Below are 9,439 nucleotides of genomic sequence, written 5' to 3' on the forward strand. Positions count from 1 at the left end.
AAAGCACACTATTTACGATCTTAGAAAACTTTTAGTACAAGACTAAAAAATGTTTTCCAACATTGTTAGTGGTTAACTTAATGAAGAGTGTTTTTTTAAGGTGTATAACTTTGATATTAAATAAAACATGGATGATTTTTTAAATTGGCATGAAAGAATAGCTGATCCGGATGTAGTCTAATCTGGATGACCAAATTTCACATATCTGAACAGAAAATAATCAAGCGGGTTCTATACTTATTTCCTTACTTAGGTCCTCAGAGCTGTAAGTCCGTGGGAATCCCTTAAGGGTCATAGGGCCTCTACTACGCCTACCGCGCCATCTAATACTATTTCCAGAGATGGGTTTTAGCTCCATCCAACTTTTGCCTAGTGATGCTGATTCCACCATTTCATATTCGGTTTGGCCAGAAAATCCTTAGGATGTTACGAAGACATCTATGCAAGAAGGTTTGCAGCTTTCTTGTAATGGCTGAAGTAACCTTCCAAGAGCTGTACCCATAAAGAAACATAGATTCGACATTTGTGCGAAACAGTCGTAGTTTTATTCTTAAGCTGATAGAGTTATTCCTCCAAATTTTCGACAACATATCGTACTCCGCTTTTACTTTGCTGGTGTGGCAGATGATCGCTTCCGCCTTAGATGGAGGAAAAACTTCCAAGGTACTGAAAGCTCTCCACTTTTTCCACCGGTTGAGAGGAAATATTTATTTGAGAGGATTGTCGGGTTCCGAGGCTGATAATTTTTATTTTGTCGGAATTAATTTTCAGCCCCACAACTTCTGCTTCTCTCTCCACACTTGTTGTCATTTGATGGAGATCCATGATCCTATGAGAGAGTAAGCAAACATCGTTCGGGTAATCCAAGTGCTTTAAATAGGATGTCAAAGCCCATTGCGTCCCTCCGCTACCTGACAACAAAAACAATTTTGGTGACAGAATACAGCCCTGTCTGACTCCGCTAACGAGTCGTTGTTTTTTTTCAATAAATCGATTGTGGAAGGAGCTGTGTTACATGTAGCACAGCGTTTTGTAAAAAACATTCAACTAAAAGTGAGCTTCTAAATCACTAAACAAAATTCGGTTATAGAAATTGCGATCAACGAAAATCTTGCTCTGGGCACAGCCATATAATCTACGCCTTTCTAAGTGATCCTATGGCTTTAGTTCTTAAAATAAAATCATTTGACAGTAAAAATAGCGTTGCAAAATTAATGAACTGTATCTCTAAAAACAAAAACCTTTATGATAGATGAAATATTGTTGAAGCACCATCTATAATATTATCAGCATGTTTAGTTATACAATAATTGACGGATTTTGCTTGCAGCAACTGTTTTACGGTATTATAATCGGTTTACCGGGGGGACTTGTGATGCACGGGTCTAGTAAACCCGTGAAATGCAAGACCTGTTTTTAGGGGGGTCCGATACAGTCGATTTGGCGTTGTTGCGCTCACAAAAGCCTGTCGGAATAAACATTTTTTCAATAGGGCAGCTAAATATGATCCTAATAATCTTTCAGCGAAAAGACATTTTTAGTGATGCAGCACTTTTCTATAGATTAAGAGGCATACTCACATAAAATAAAAGAACATCCAATTCATCCCGAAAAAGACAGTCTTTGATATGGATTTAGTAGCTTTATCAGTTAATAGTTCCTTGAATACGATGTTTTTCGGATCGTATGATTCAAGGATGGTCACATCACTCAGTTAAGAGAATGTCGGCACTGAAACTTAATCCCTTAAATTTTTTCTTATTGTTCTTTCACAGCCAAAGCGGGCCTCAAATCCCAAACTATAATATCATCGGAAAAATTGGACCAAAAATTTGAAAATTAGAATCTGCAGAAAATTCGTTTTCTTTTGCTTACCAACATTGGATTCTAAGCACGATTACTATCAGACACTTCTAAAAAGTATACCTAACTTCTTTTTCCGAAACAAGTCGAAATATTTTCTTCGCTTCGATTTTTATAAGATTTTTATACATACACATCTTTTCGTAGCTTCTTAATGTTCTATCCTCTTCTGGGTCTTAGCTTTGTATTAAATTCTTTAAACTTTTATTATACTACATCAAAGAAAGTAAATCCCGTTGCAGGAAGGACCAATTCCTATTCCTTTAGATACATAATTCGTATAGTAGGTATATATTTATAAGTATTTAAAGACTCAAGTGTGTATACAATCGATTATTGTTTGCGTTTGTCCCAGCTTGAGCCGAAGTGCACATAGTGCTAAATCCTTAAAGCAATATATCGCATGACTTCGCTGTGTGTAAACCGCAATTTTCGTTAGATCCTCCAGAGTTTGTGTTTGGCGATGGTGGTGCTGATGGTGCTGATGGTAACTGGTGCTGCTACTAAGGGTTATTTCATTTTGGAAATGGATGGTGGTAACGGTTAGAAAAGGCGTGTAGATATACGCCAGCAGCATACAACACGAAACACGAAGACGAAAATGAAAACGAAGACTAAACCTAGGCAACATTTTACCAAAAAGTAAATTTATATTTATAGTGGTTGCGCCTGCCATGAGCTAGGTCCACAGGATATACCCTATACACGCGCTTGTTGGCTTTTTTGGGCTTCATGCACACCAAATATAGTACGTACAACAGTAAAACGAATCTATTTATCTCCTCTTTCTAGATATAAGATGCTATGTTGTCCTTGCCAACAATGATGGCAATAGCAATGGCGATGGTGCCGACGACGACAACAACGACGACAAGATGATGTCGCTCTATGCTGTGCGAGTACGTGCGTAGGTTTGTCTTTCAAATGCTTAGGCACTGTACACCCCTTCCCATAACCAATGCTAAGGGCTTTTACAAATATCTTTTTCGAGTATCTATTCAAAGTTCTGTAATAATGTATGTGCACTCAAGAAAACGGTCGAGCGACGCAACTAACGCACAAAATAACACACATACGAGATATACGATACGTCTTATAAGAACGGAAACGAGAAAATTTTCCTTTTGATGGGATATAGCCAGGGTGAAAGTGTATGACAGTGACAGTGGCAGTGGCAGTGGCAGTGGCAGAGGCGGTAAGGAGCCTAAATACCAAAAAAAATGCCACTCGATGTGTCTGCAGATTTTATACCACAAACTATGTACAATCCTACATACCATACATCCTCTCCTCATAACATAGGTATATAACATAGCTTTCTATATGTATGTATGTAGGTATAGTATATGCCGCTTCGGTTCTGCTTATGACAAATGGTAAAATACCAATTTCCTTTTCTAGTATGCTCGAGAGCTGGAGATTTATTTTAAGACGATTTTATCTCTAGTCCCGTCCATCTCGTTGTCTTACTCTATAAGTATAAGTATAGGGTATAGGGTATATACGACTCGTTGGCCCACAATTTGGAGAAAAAGCACAAGATGACAATATTATATACAACTTTTACTTATGGTAGTGCATTTGACGGTGGAAGATGATGTTCATAACAACTATCAGGCACTCGGACTATCTTGAAATATTTCTATAGGCTACCACTAGATCCTTTTGCTTTTCTTTCCTTTTGTGTAATAATAAATTCTAGTTGAGTTTTTGGGGAAGATTTTCTCTTTCAATTCACTTTCACTTTCACTTTCTTATTTTTTTGAACGCTTTATATTCTATATCGTTATGGGAATGAACCAAGCCAAAGGGGGGAGCCATCGTGGAAGGATTCTAAATTGAATATATAGTTCACGATACTTTAACTCTATAGGGGATGAATTTGGATTTTAGTAGGTTGATTTGGTATTTGGGTCAATTGGTTATTGCATGCATATACATAATTACATATGCATATGAATATACGTACTTATGTATATAAAATGTTCAAAATGTTATACTTTATAATTTTGATTTGATTATATGTAGGTTTTCAGAGATTTTTGTTTTGGGAAAGTTTAGTGCCTTTATGTAAAAAATTACCTTATATGCGTATTCAGGTTTGTCTTTTTTAGTACATAAAAGTGATAAGTTGATAATGGGGGTAAGCGTCGTTAAGGGTATACATGACAACTTAGGTATTTTTAAATTTAGGGAATTTAGTACTTTAAAAATAGATACTCAGCTAAGCAATAGGTTTTAACTTCTCAATGCCAACTTTTTTTTTAAATATTTTGCTTATTTAGCTGAGAATAATTTTTTATTAATAAAATATGTTTGATTGAATATAAATATAAAGATTTATGTACAAATTAAAAAATATCAATACCCATATTTCAAAAACTTCATGCTATAAACAAAAGTTTTCTTACATTTTTATTTTAAAAACCGTTTTAGCATAAATGCTTCAGCGTTGTTTAAGGTTTATGTAGGAGAGGTGAAGATTTACAACTAACGTAATTTTTTTTGAAGAATAAATAAGATAATAATGAAGGAAGGGATTGACATACCTCCAAAAATTCTAAAATAATGTTGTTTCCGAGTTGTAAAAGGTTGTATCTAAAAAACCTGACGTATTAGAATCATTTTGAAGTTGGATTCGAACTAAAGCCATCAAAAGCTTTAGAAAAAGTATAATTTTATTGCTAGCTGGCAAACCAGTATTAGTTTAATTGTGAACATTTTGAATTTTGTCATGTTTCCTTTGAGTCGAGAGGACGTTATGGCTATTTTATTTTCATACCGAAAAGAAGAAAACAACAAAATTTAATTTTTCACATCTGGGCAACGACATTGGTGATGATGATTTATGAACTGAGCAAAATTAGGAAATTAAAAACTAAAAAAATACTACATGACTTATTACCGCAAAATATTAAGCAGTGAATTATTCAATATATGTATATGTATACTTTTTTGATCCGTTTTCTGCTTTCAAAATAGGAAAGAAAGTAGGAAGTTTAAGTTTAAGTTTAAGTTTAAGTTTAAGTTTAAGTTTAAGTTTAAGTTTAAGTTTAAGTTTAAGTTTAAGTTTAAGTTTAAGTTTAAGTTTAAGTTTAAGTTTAAGTTTAAGTTTAAGTTTAAGTTTAAGTTTAAGTTTAAGTTTAAGTTTAAGTTTAAGTTTAAGTTTAAGTTTAAGTTTAAGTTTAAGTTTAAGTTTAAGTTTAAGTTTAAGTTTAAGTTTAAGTTTAAGTTTAACTTTAAGTTTAAGTTTAAGTTTAAGTTTAAGTTTAAGTTTAACTTTAAGTTTAAGTTTAAGTTTAAGTTTAAGTTTAAGTTTAAGTTTAAGTTTAAGTTTAAGTTTAAGTTTAAGTTTAAGTTTAAGTTTAAGTTTAAGTTTAAGTTTAAGTTTAAGTTTAAGTTTAAGTTTAAGTTTAAGTTTAAGTTTAAGTTTAAGTTTAAGTTTAAGTTTAACTTTAAGTTTAAGTTTAAGTTTAAGTTTAAGTTTAAGTTTAAGTTTAAGTTTAAGTTTAAGTTTAAGTTTAAGTTTAAGTTTAAGTTTAAGTTTAAGTTTAAGTTTAAGTTTAAGTTTAAGTTTAAGTCTGAAGCAAAATGAGCTAGAGCTTTCTGCAGGTCATTTTGAGATACCATCACGTTACAATCAATTTTAGCTCAAACCACAAGTAGGAACTTTTTACAACCAAGGGTTTCAATTTTTCAAGAAATTCAATTCTTTCAAAGCTGTTTCCGGCGGAACAAAGCAATAATATACAAATGTATATGTATATGTATATTATGCGTAATTCGAAAAAAAGTGGTTACATTTGAATTTTTTAGAATGCGTTGTATGATTTTTAAGCAATCCATTATCTTTAACGACAAATCATTAACTAAAATTATGACAATTTAAATGACAACTGAGTTTGACAGGTGTCAAATGCAAGTGCTACAAATTCCCCTTAACCTATTTTTAATGTTTTTGGTATTATTTATAGTTGTGAAGTCCGTTTTTAAAAATCCATACAACTTTAAAGGTGATTGATTTTCTTACTGAAAACTCACTTATGTACTTTGTGTTTTCACAAATGCTATACATACACTATTTTCCATTGCAACCAAACTAGGTATATACATAAGAAAATGTATACCGGTAAACCCATTTATATAATGGAAATATAATTCAAATTTCAAAACTATATACCCTACTCTTCTTATTCTAGATTTCGTTGTCTCTTTCACACAGCCCGTGTTTTCATTTTCTCTGTTAATTAGTTCATGGATGCGGCAACGAATGAATTTAATTTCGGGTTTTAAAATCAACCTCTCTTTTCCATAAATATTCAAACATACGTACTTACATCCATAGAATTTTGCAGCCCTGCGTGCACATTGAATATTTTCAGCAGCAGCGTACTCTCGTATTATTGTAACTATAGGGAAAGTGATTAATACCGTGGAAAAGTTTTGAACACCGCACCGCACCGAACCGTACACAAAAACGGCGCAAACGGGGGTGGTGAAAAGTATATGATGATGCCCTATATTGAGATGATATACGACACCATGGCCGTTGATAAGCAAAAGTAAAAGGAAACCAAACTCAGCCCTTACAAACAATTGTAATCATCTGCGATGTTCTAATTACGATGAAAAGACGAATTTCTGAAAATGAAAATGGAAGTGTGTATGTGGGTTTTGGTGAGTGAGTGAGTGTGGGTGTTGTATATATATACGTACTATATTCATTATGCGGGGGCTAGAAGTTGAACTTGTACGATTTTAAATGTTTTTGCTTTGATGCGCCATTCTACTGTGGCATGCCCCAGTACTTAGATACCAATATCGCAGCAAAAATTAAAGGTGGAGTTAGGACGTTCGAAAAGAGAAGCATCCAAAGAGGTGGTGGTGGGCAAAGGGTGGTTAGAAAACTCACCGGGAATTAGGAATTCCATCAAACTGAAATGCTCCTTGCCGCACTCTCACTCGTACAACATCATATCCTTCTTGCTGCGTATCGCAATCGCACTACTACACCATTGGAAAGTATAAATCAATAAAATCGTTGTGTACCTACCTACATCACTATAGATGAGGAAGGTATTTCGTATTTCGATTCACAGCCCAGCCTAACAACAATATACCTACGTAAAGGTGTACTATCCGTTCCTCGGGTCGTATAGTCGTCCTCATCGTCGTCATTTGTAAACCTGATGTAAACCCCCGCCTGTAGCTGTACGCCTGCATGGTCCTGGTTCTGGTCCTAGTCCTGGTTACGAAGCAGGAAAGTACATACCTTTTTCGCATCAACATACCAGCAGGGGGAGGATGTCAAAAAACTACGGACGGAAAGAAGAGGTGGTTAGGTGAAAGGAGAAGTAGAGTATAGTAGAGAGACGTGCTCAATGGGAAATAAAAGGAATCCCTTCGAGTTTAGCCTGCCATCATCAACTTTGTATGCACACGCACTTACCAACCAATACTATTAAGTTGCCATCATAAACGCCCTATGTCGCACCCAACAACTACTGAAATGATGCTCCTGCTCCACAAAAAAGGGAGATTTTGTACCTATAGGTAGAGTATGGAGGATTAAAGATTGTACGGCTCTGTAGTGTGCTGCTATGAGGTAGATAAATGCAGGTAGGCCTATCGGTACCTATACCTACCTAGCCTGTATGTATATTTAATCTCGCTTTTTTATATTTTTAATTTGTTGTAGATAGGGCTCAAGGTCTTTAGGAGCTCTGGAGCTCTCGACACCACTCGCATAGACATAGTTTTACCTAAAATATGTTCCTCTTTTTTTAAACACAACTGTACAAGATTTACGGAGAAGAAGTTTGTTTGTAAAAATCTGTTTCCATGTAAAGATACATTTTTACTCAACGTTTTTTGAAAAATTCCATGAAACTATGTTTCAAATGTGCTGCTTTTTGAACATAATAGTCTATACCGTTGTTCTATTTTTTATGTTTAGAAGTAAAGTTAACTTATCGGAGCAAATGAAGGGATTTTCAATACGAACATACGAATATTGACAGTTGACAGCTGTATACTGTGTTGAAAAATTAGCTTTTTTAAAATTTTGTTTTTCTAGAAATTTTAGATTTTAAAGATTAGAAATTAAAGTCAAAACAAAAAACACCTTTTAATTTTGAGCTTTAAAACCCACATATATTAAACTACATAGAAATTGTTACAAAACTTTCCATCCCCAGTGTCAAAAAAGTTCGAGTATCTAGCCCAAAATAACATCAACATCACTTCATGTTACTTGATTTTGCGTTTCATAGAACTCCCAAAGTGGTATGGGCAAAACAGGATTTTCGAAAATGTGGGGCTGTGAACGTGTTTTAGTTCGTTTCTCATGACAATAAACCCCTCAAGGTGGGTGGGCGTAGCTACGGGCTATGGACATTTAGAACATACCTTTCCTATGGAAACTGCTGCGTGTTTGCCTTATCGAAGAAAGCTCAGCTCAGCAACGAAACGATATACGTTTACTCGTATAGCGTAGGAGTAAATCAGAAAGGATATACCCCCATATATACACAACGAGAGTATAAGTTTGGGGATGAGTGTTAATTGCAAGTACTCTACCATCACCAGGCCATAGCCGTGCATAGTCCCATAGTCCACACGAATGACAACAGAGTATATTAAAAAAAAAACATACAGAAAACACAGAAGGAAGGGTTCTTCTCCATCCTCTCACTTCATCATTATCTTTGCACAGATACTGTAGGATTGTTTGTATGGCTCGTGGCCGTTCATGTGAAAATAGCGGCATAGTGTTTTGATTTAGAAAGGCTTCTAAAATTTTAGATTTTTTTTTAACTTTCATTTATATTTTAAAAGTTTTACTTTTATGTGTACCGCTGCGAAAGCAGTTTTATTTCTAAAAATCCTTATTTTTCATTTGAGAATCACCGAACCCTTATAGCACAGCACAGCATAGAATATATGAGGATACTTTTTTGAAAAGGCTCTTCTTTCGGGGATGCTGTTGTTATGTAAGGACATCGAGGATAGGATATATTATAGATTGGAGACTGCTGGTATGACATGTGTGAGATTTGGTCCTTGCGTTGCGTATGGATGTTTTAAAAAAATGTAGAGATAACACTGAGAATAAACATTGATGTTGGTGTTTGTTTGAAAGGACAACACAGGGCTATCTGATGAACTTTAATCACAGTTTTTTTTTGATTTTATATTTTTATTTTCTGTTTTTGTTGTTGTTGTTAATTTTCTATAGCAAATACTGCGAATGGAAGCTCATGTGTCCCCATATTTGGTGTTTTTTTGGCAGTCTTTTTATAGAGTGCTTAATAAATGAAAAGCCAAACAGCACGGCACAGGCAAAGGCAAAGGCACAGACTGTTCTGGGTACTTTGCAATAATTCATTGAAACTCGCCATTGCCATGCTATTGCTGGCTGTGGTGATATTGCAATTTGGAAATCGATAAATTGCAATTAAGATAATGGCCCCATTTGGTTGGTTTTACCTTACCTACCTACAAAGTTCATTAATAAATCATCATTCACTTTTGGTAGATGACTTCTTTGTGGTTGGTCAGATGGGCTAAGGAATTT

The 9,439-nt window shown here is 34.6% G+C and overlaps 1 long non-coding RNA gene across 1 annotated transcript; it reads right to left on the reverse strand.

Moving 5' to 3' along the window:
* Positions 1 to 6,798: 6,798 nt before the first annotated feature.
* On the reverse strand, positions 6,799 to 9,208 carry LOC129951824 (uncharacterized). The gene is made up of 3 exons (XR_008782238.1): positions 7,509 to 9,208; positions 7,313 to 7,410; positions 6,799 to 7,178 (listed from the first exon to the last, which is right to left on the reverse strand). It is a non-coding gene; the product is annotated as an uncharacterized LOC129951824 (long non-coding RNA).
* Between the last annotated feature and the right edge of the window lie 231 nt (positions 9,209 to 9,439).

The sequence above is a fragment of the Eupeodes corollae genome, chromosome 3 (genome assembly GCF_945859685.1).
Source record: "Eupeodes corollae chromosome 3, idEupCoro1.1, whole genome shotgun sequence".
Lineage (NCBI taxonomy): Eukaryota > Metazoa > Arthropoda > Insecta > Diptera > Syrphidae > Eupeodes > Eupeodes corollae.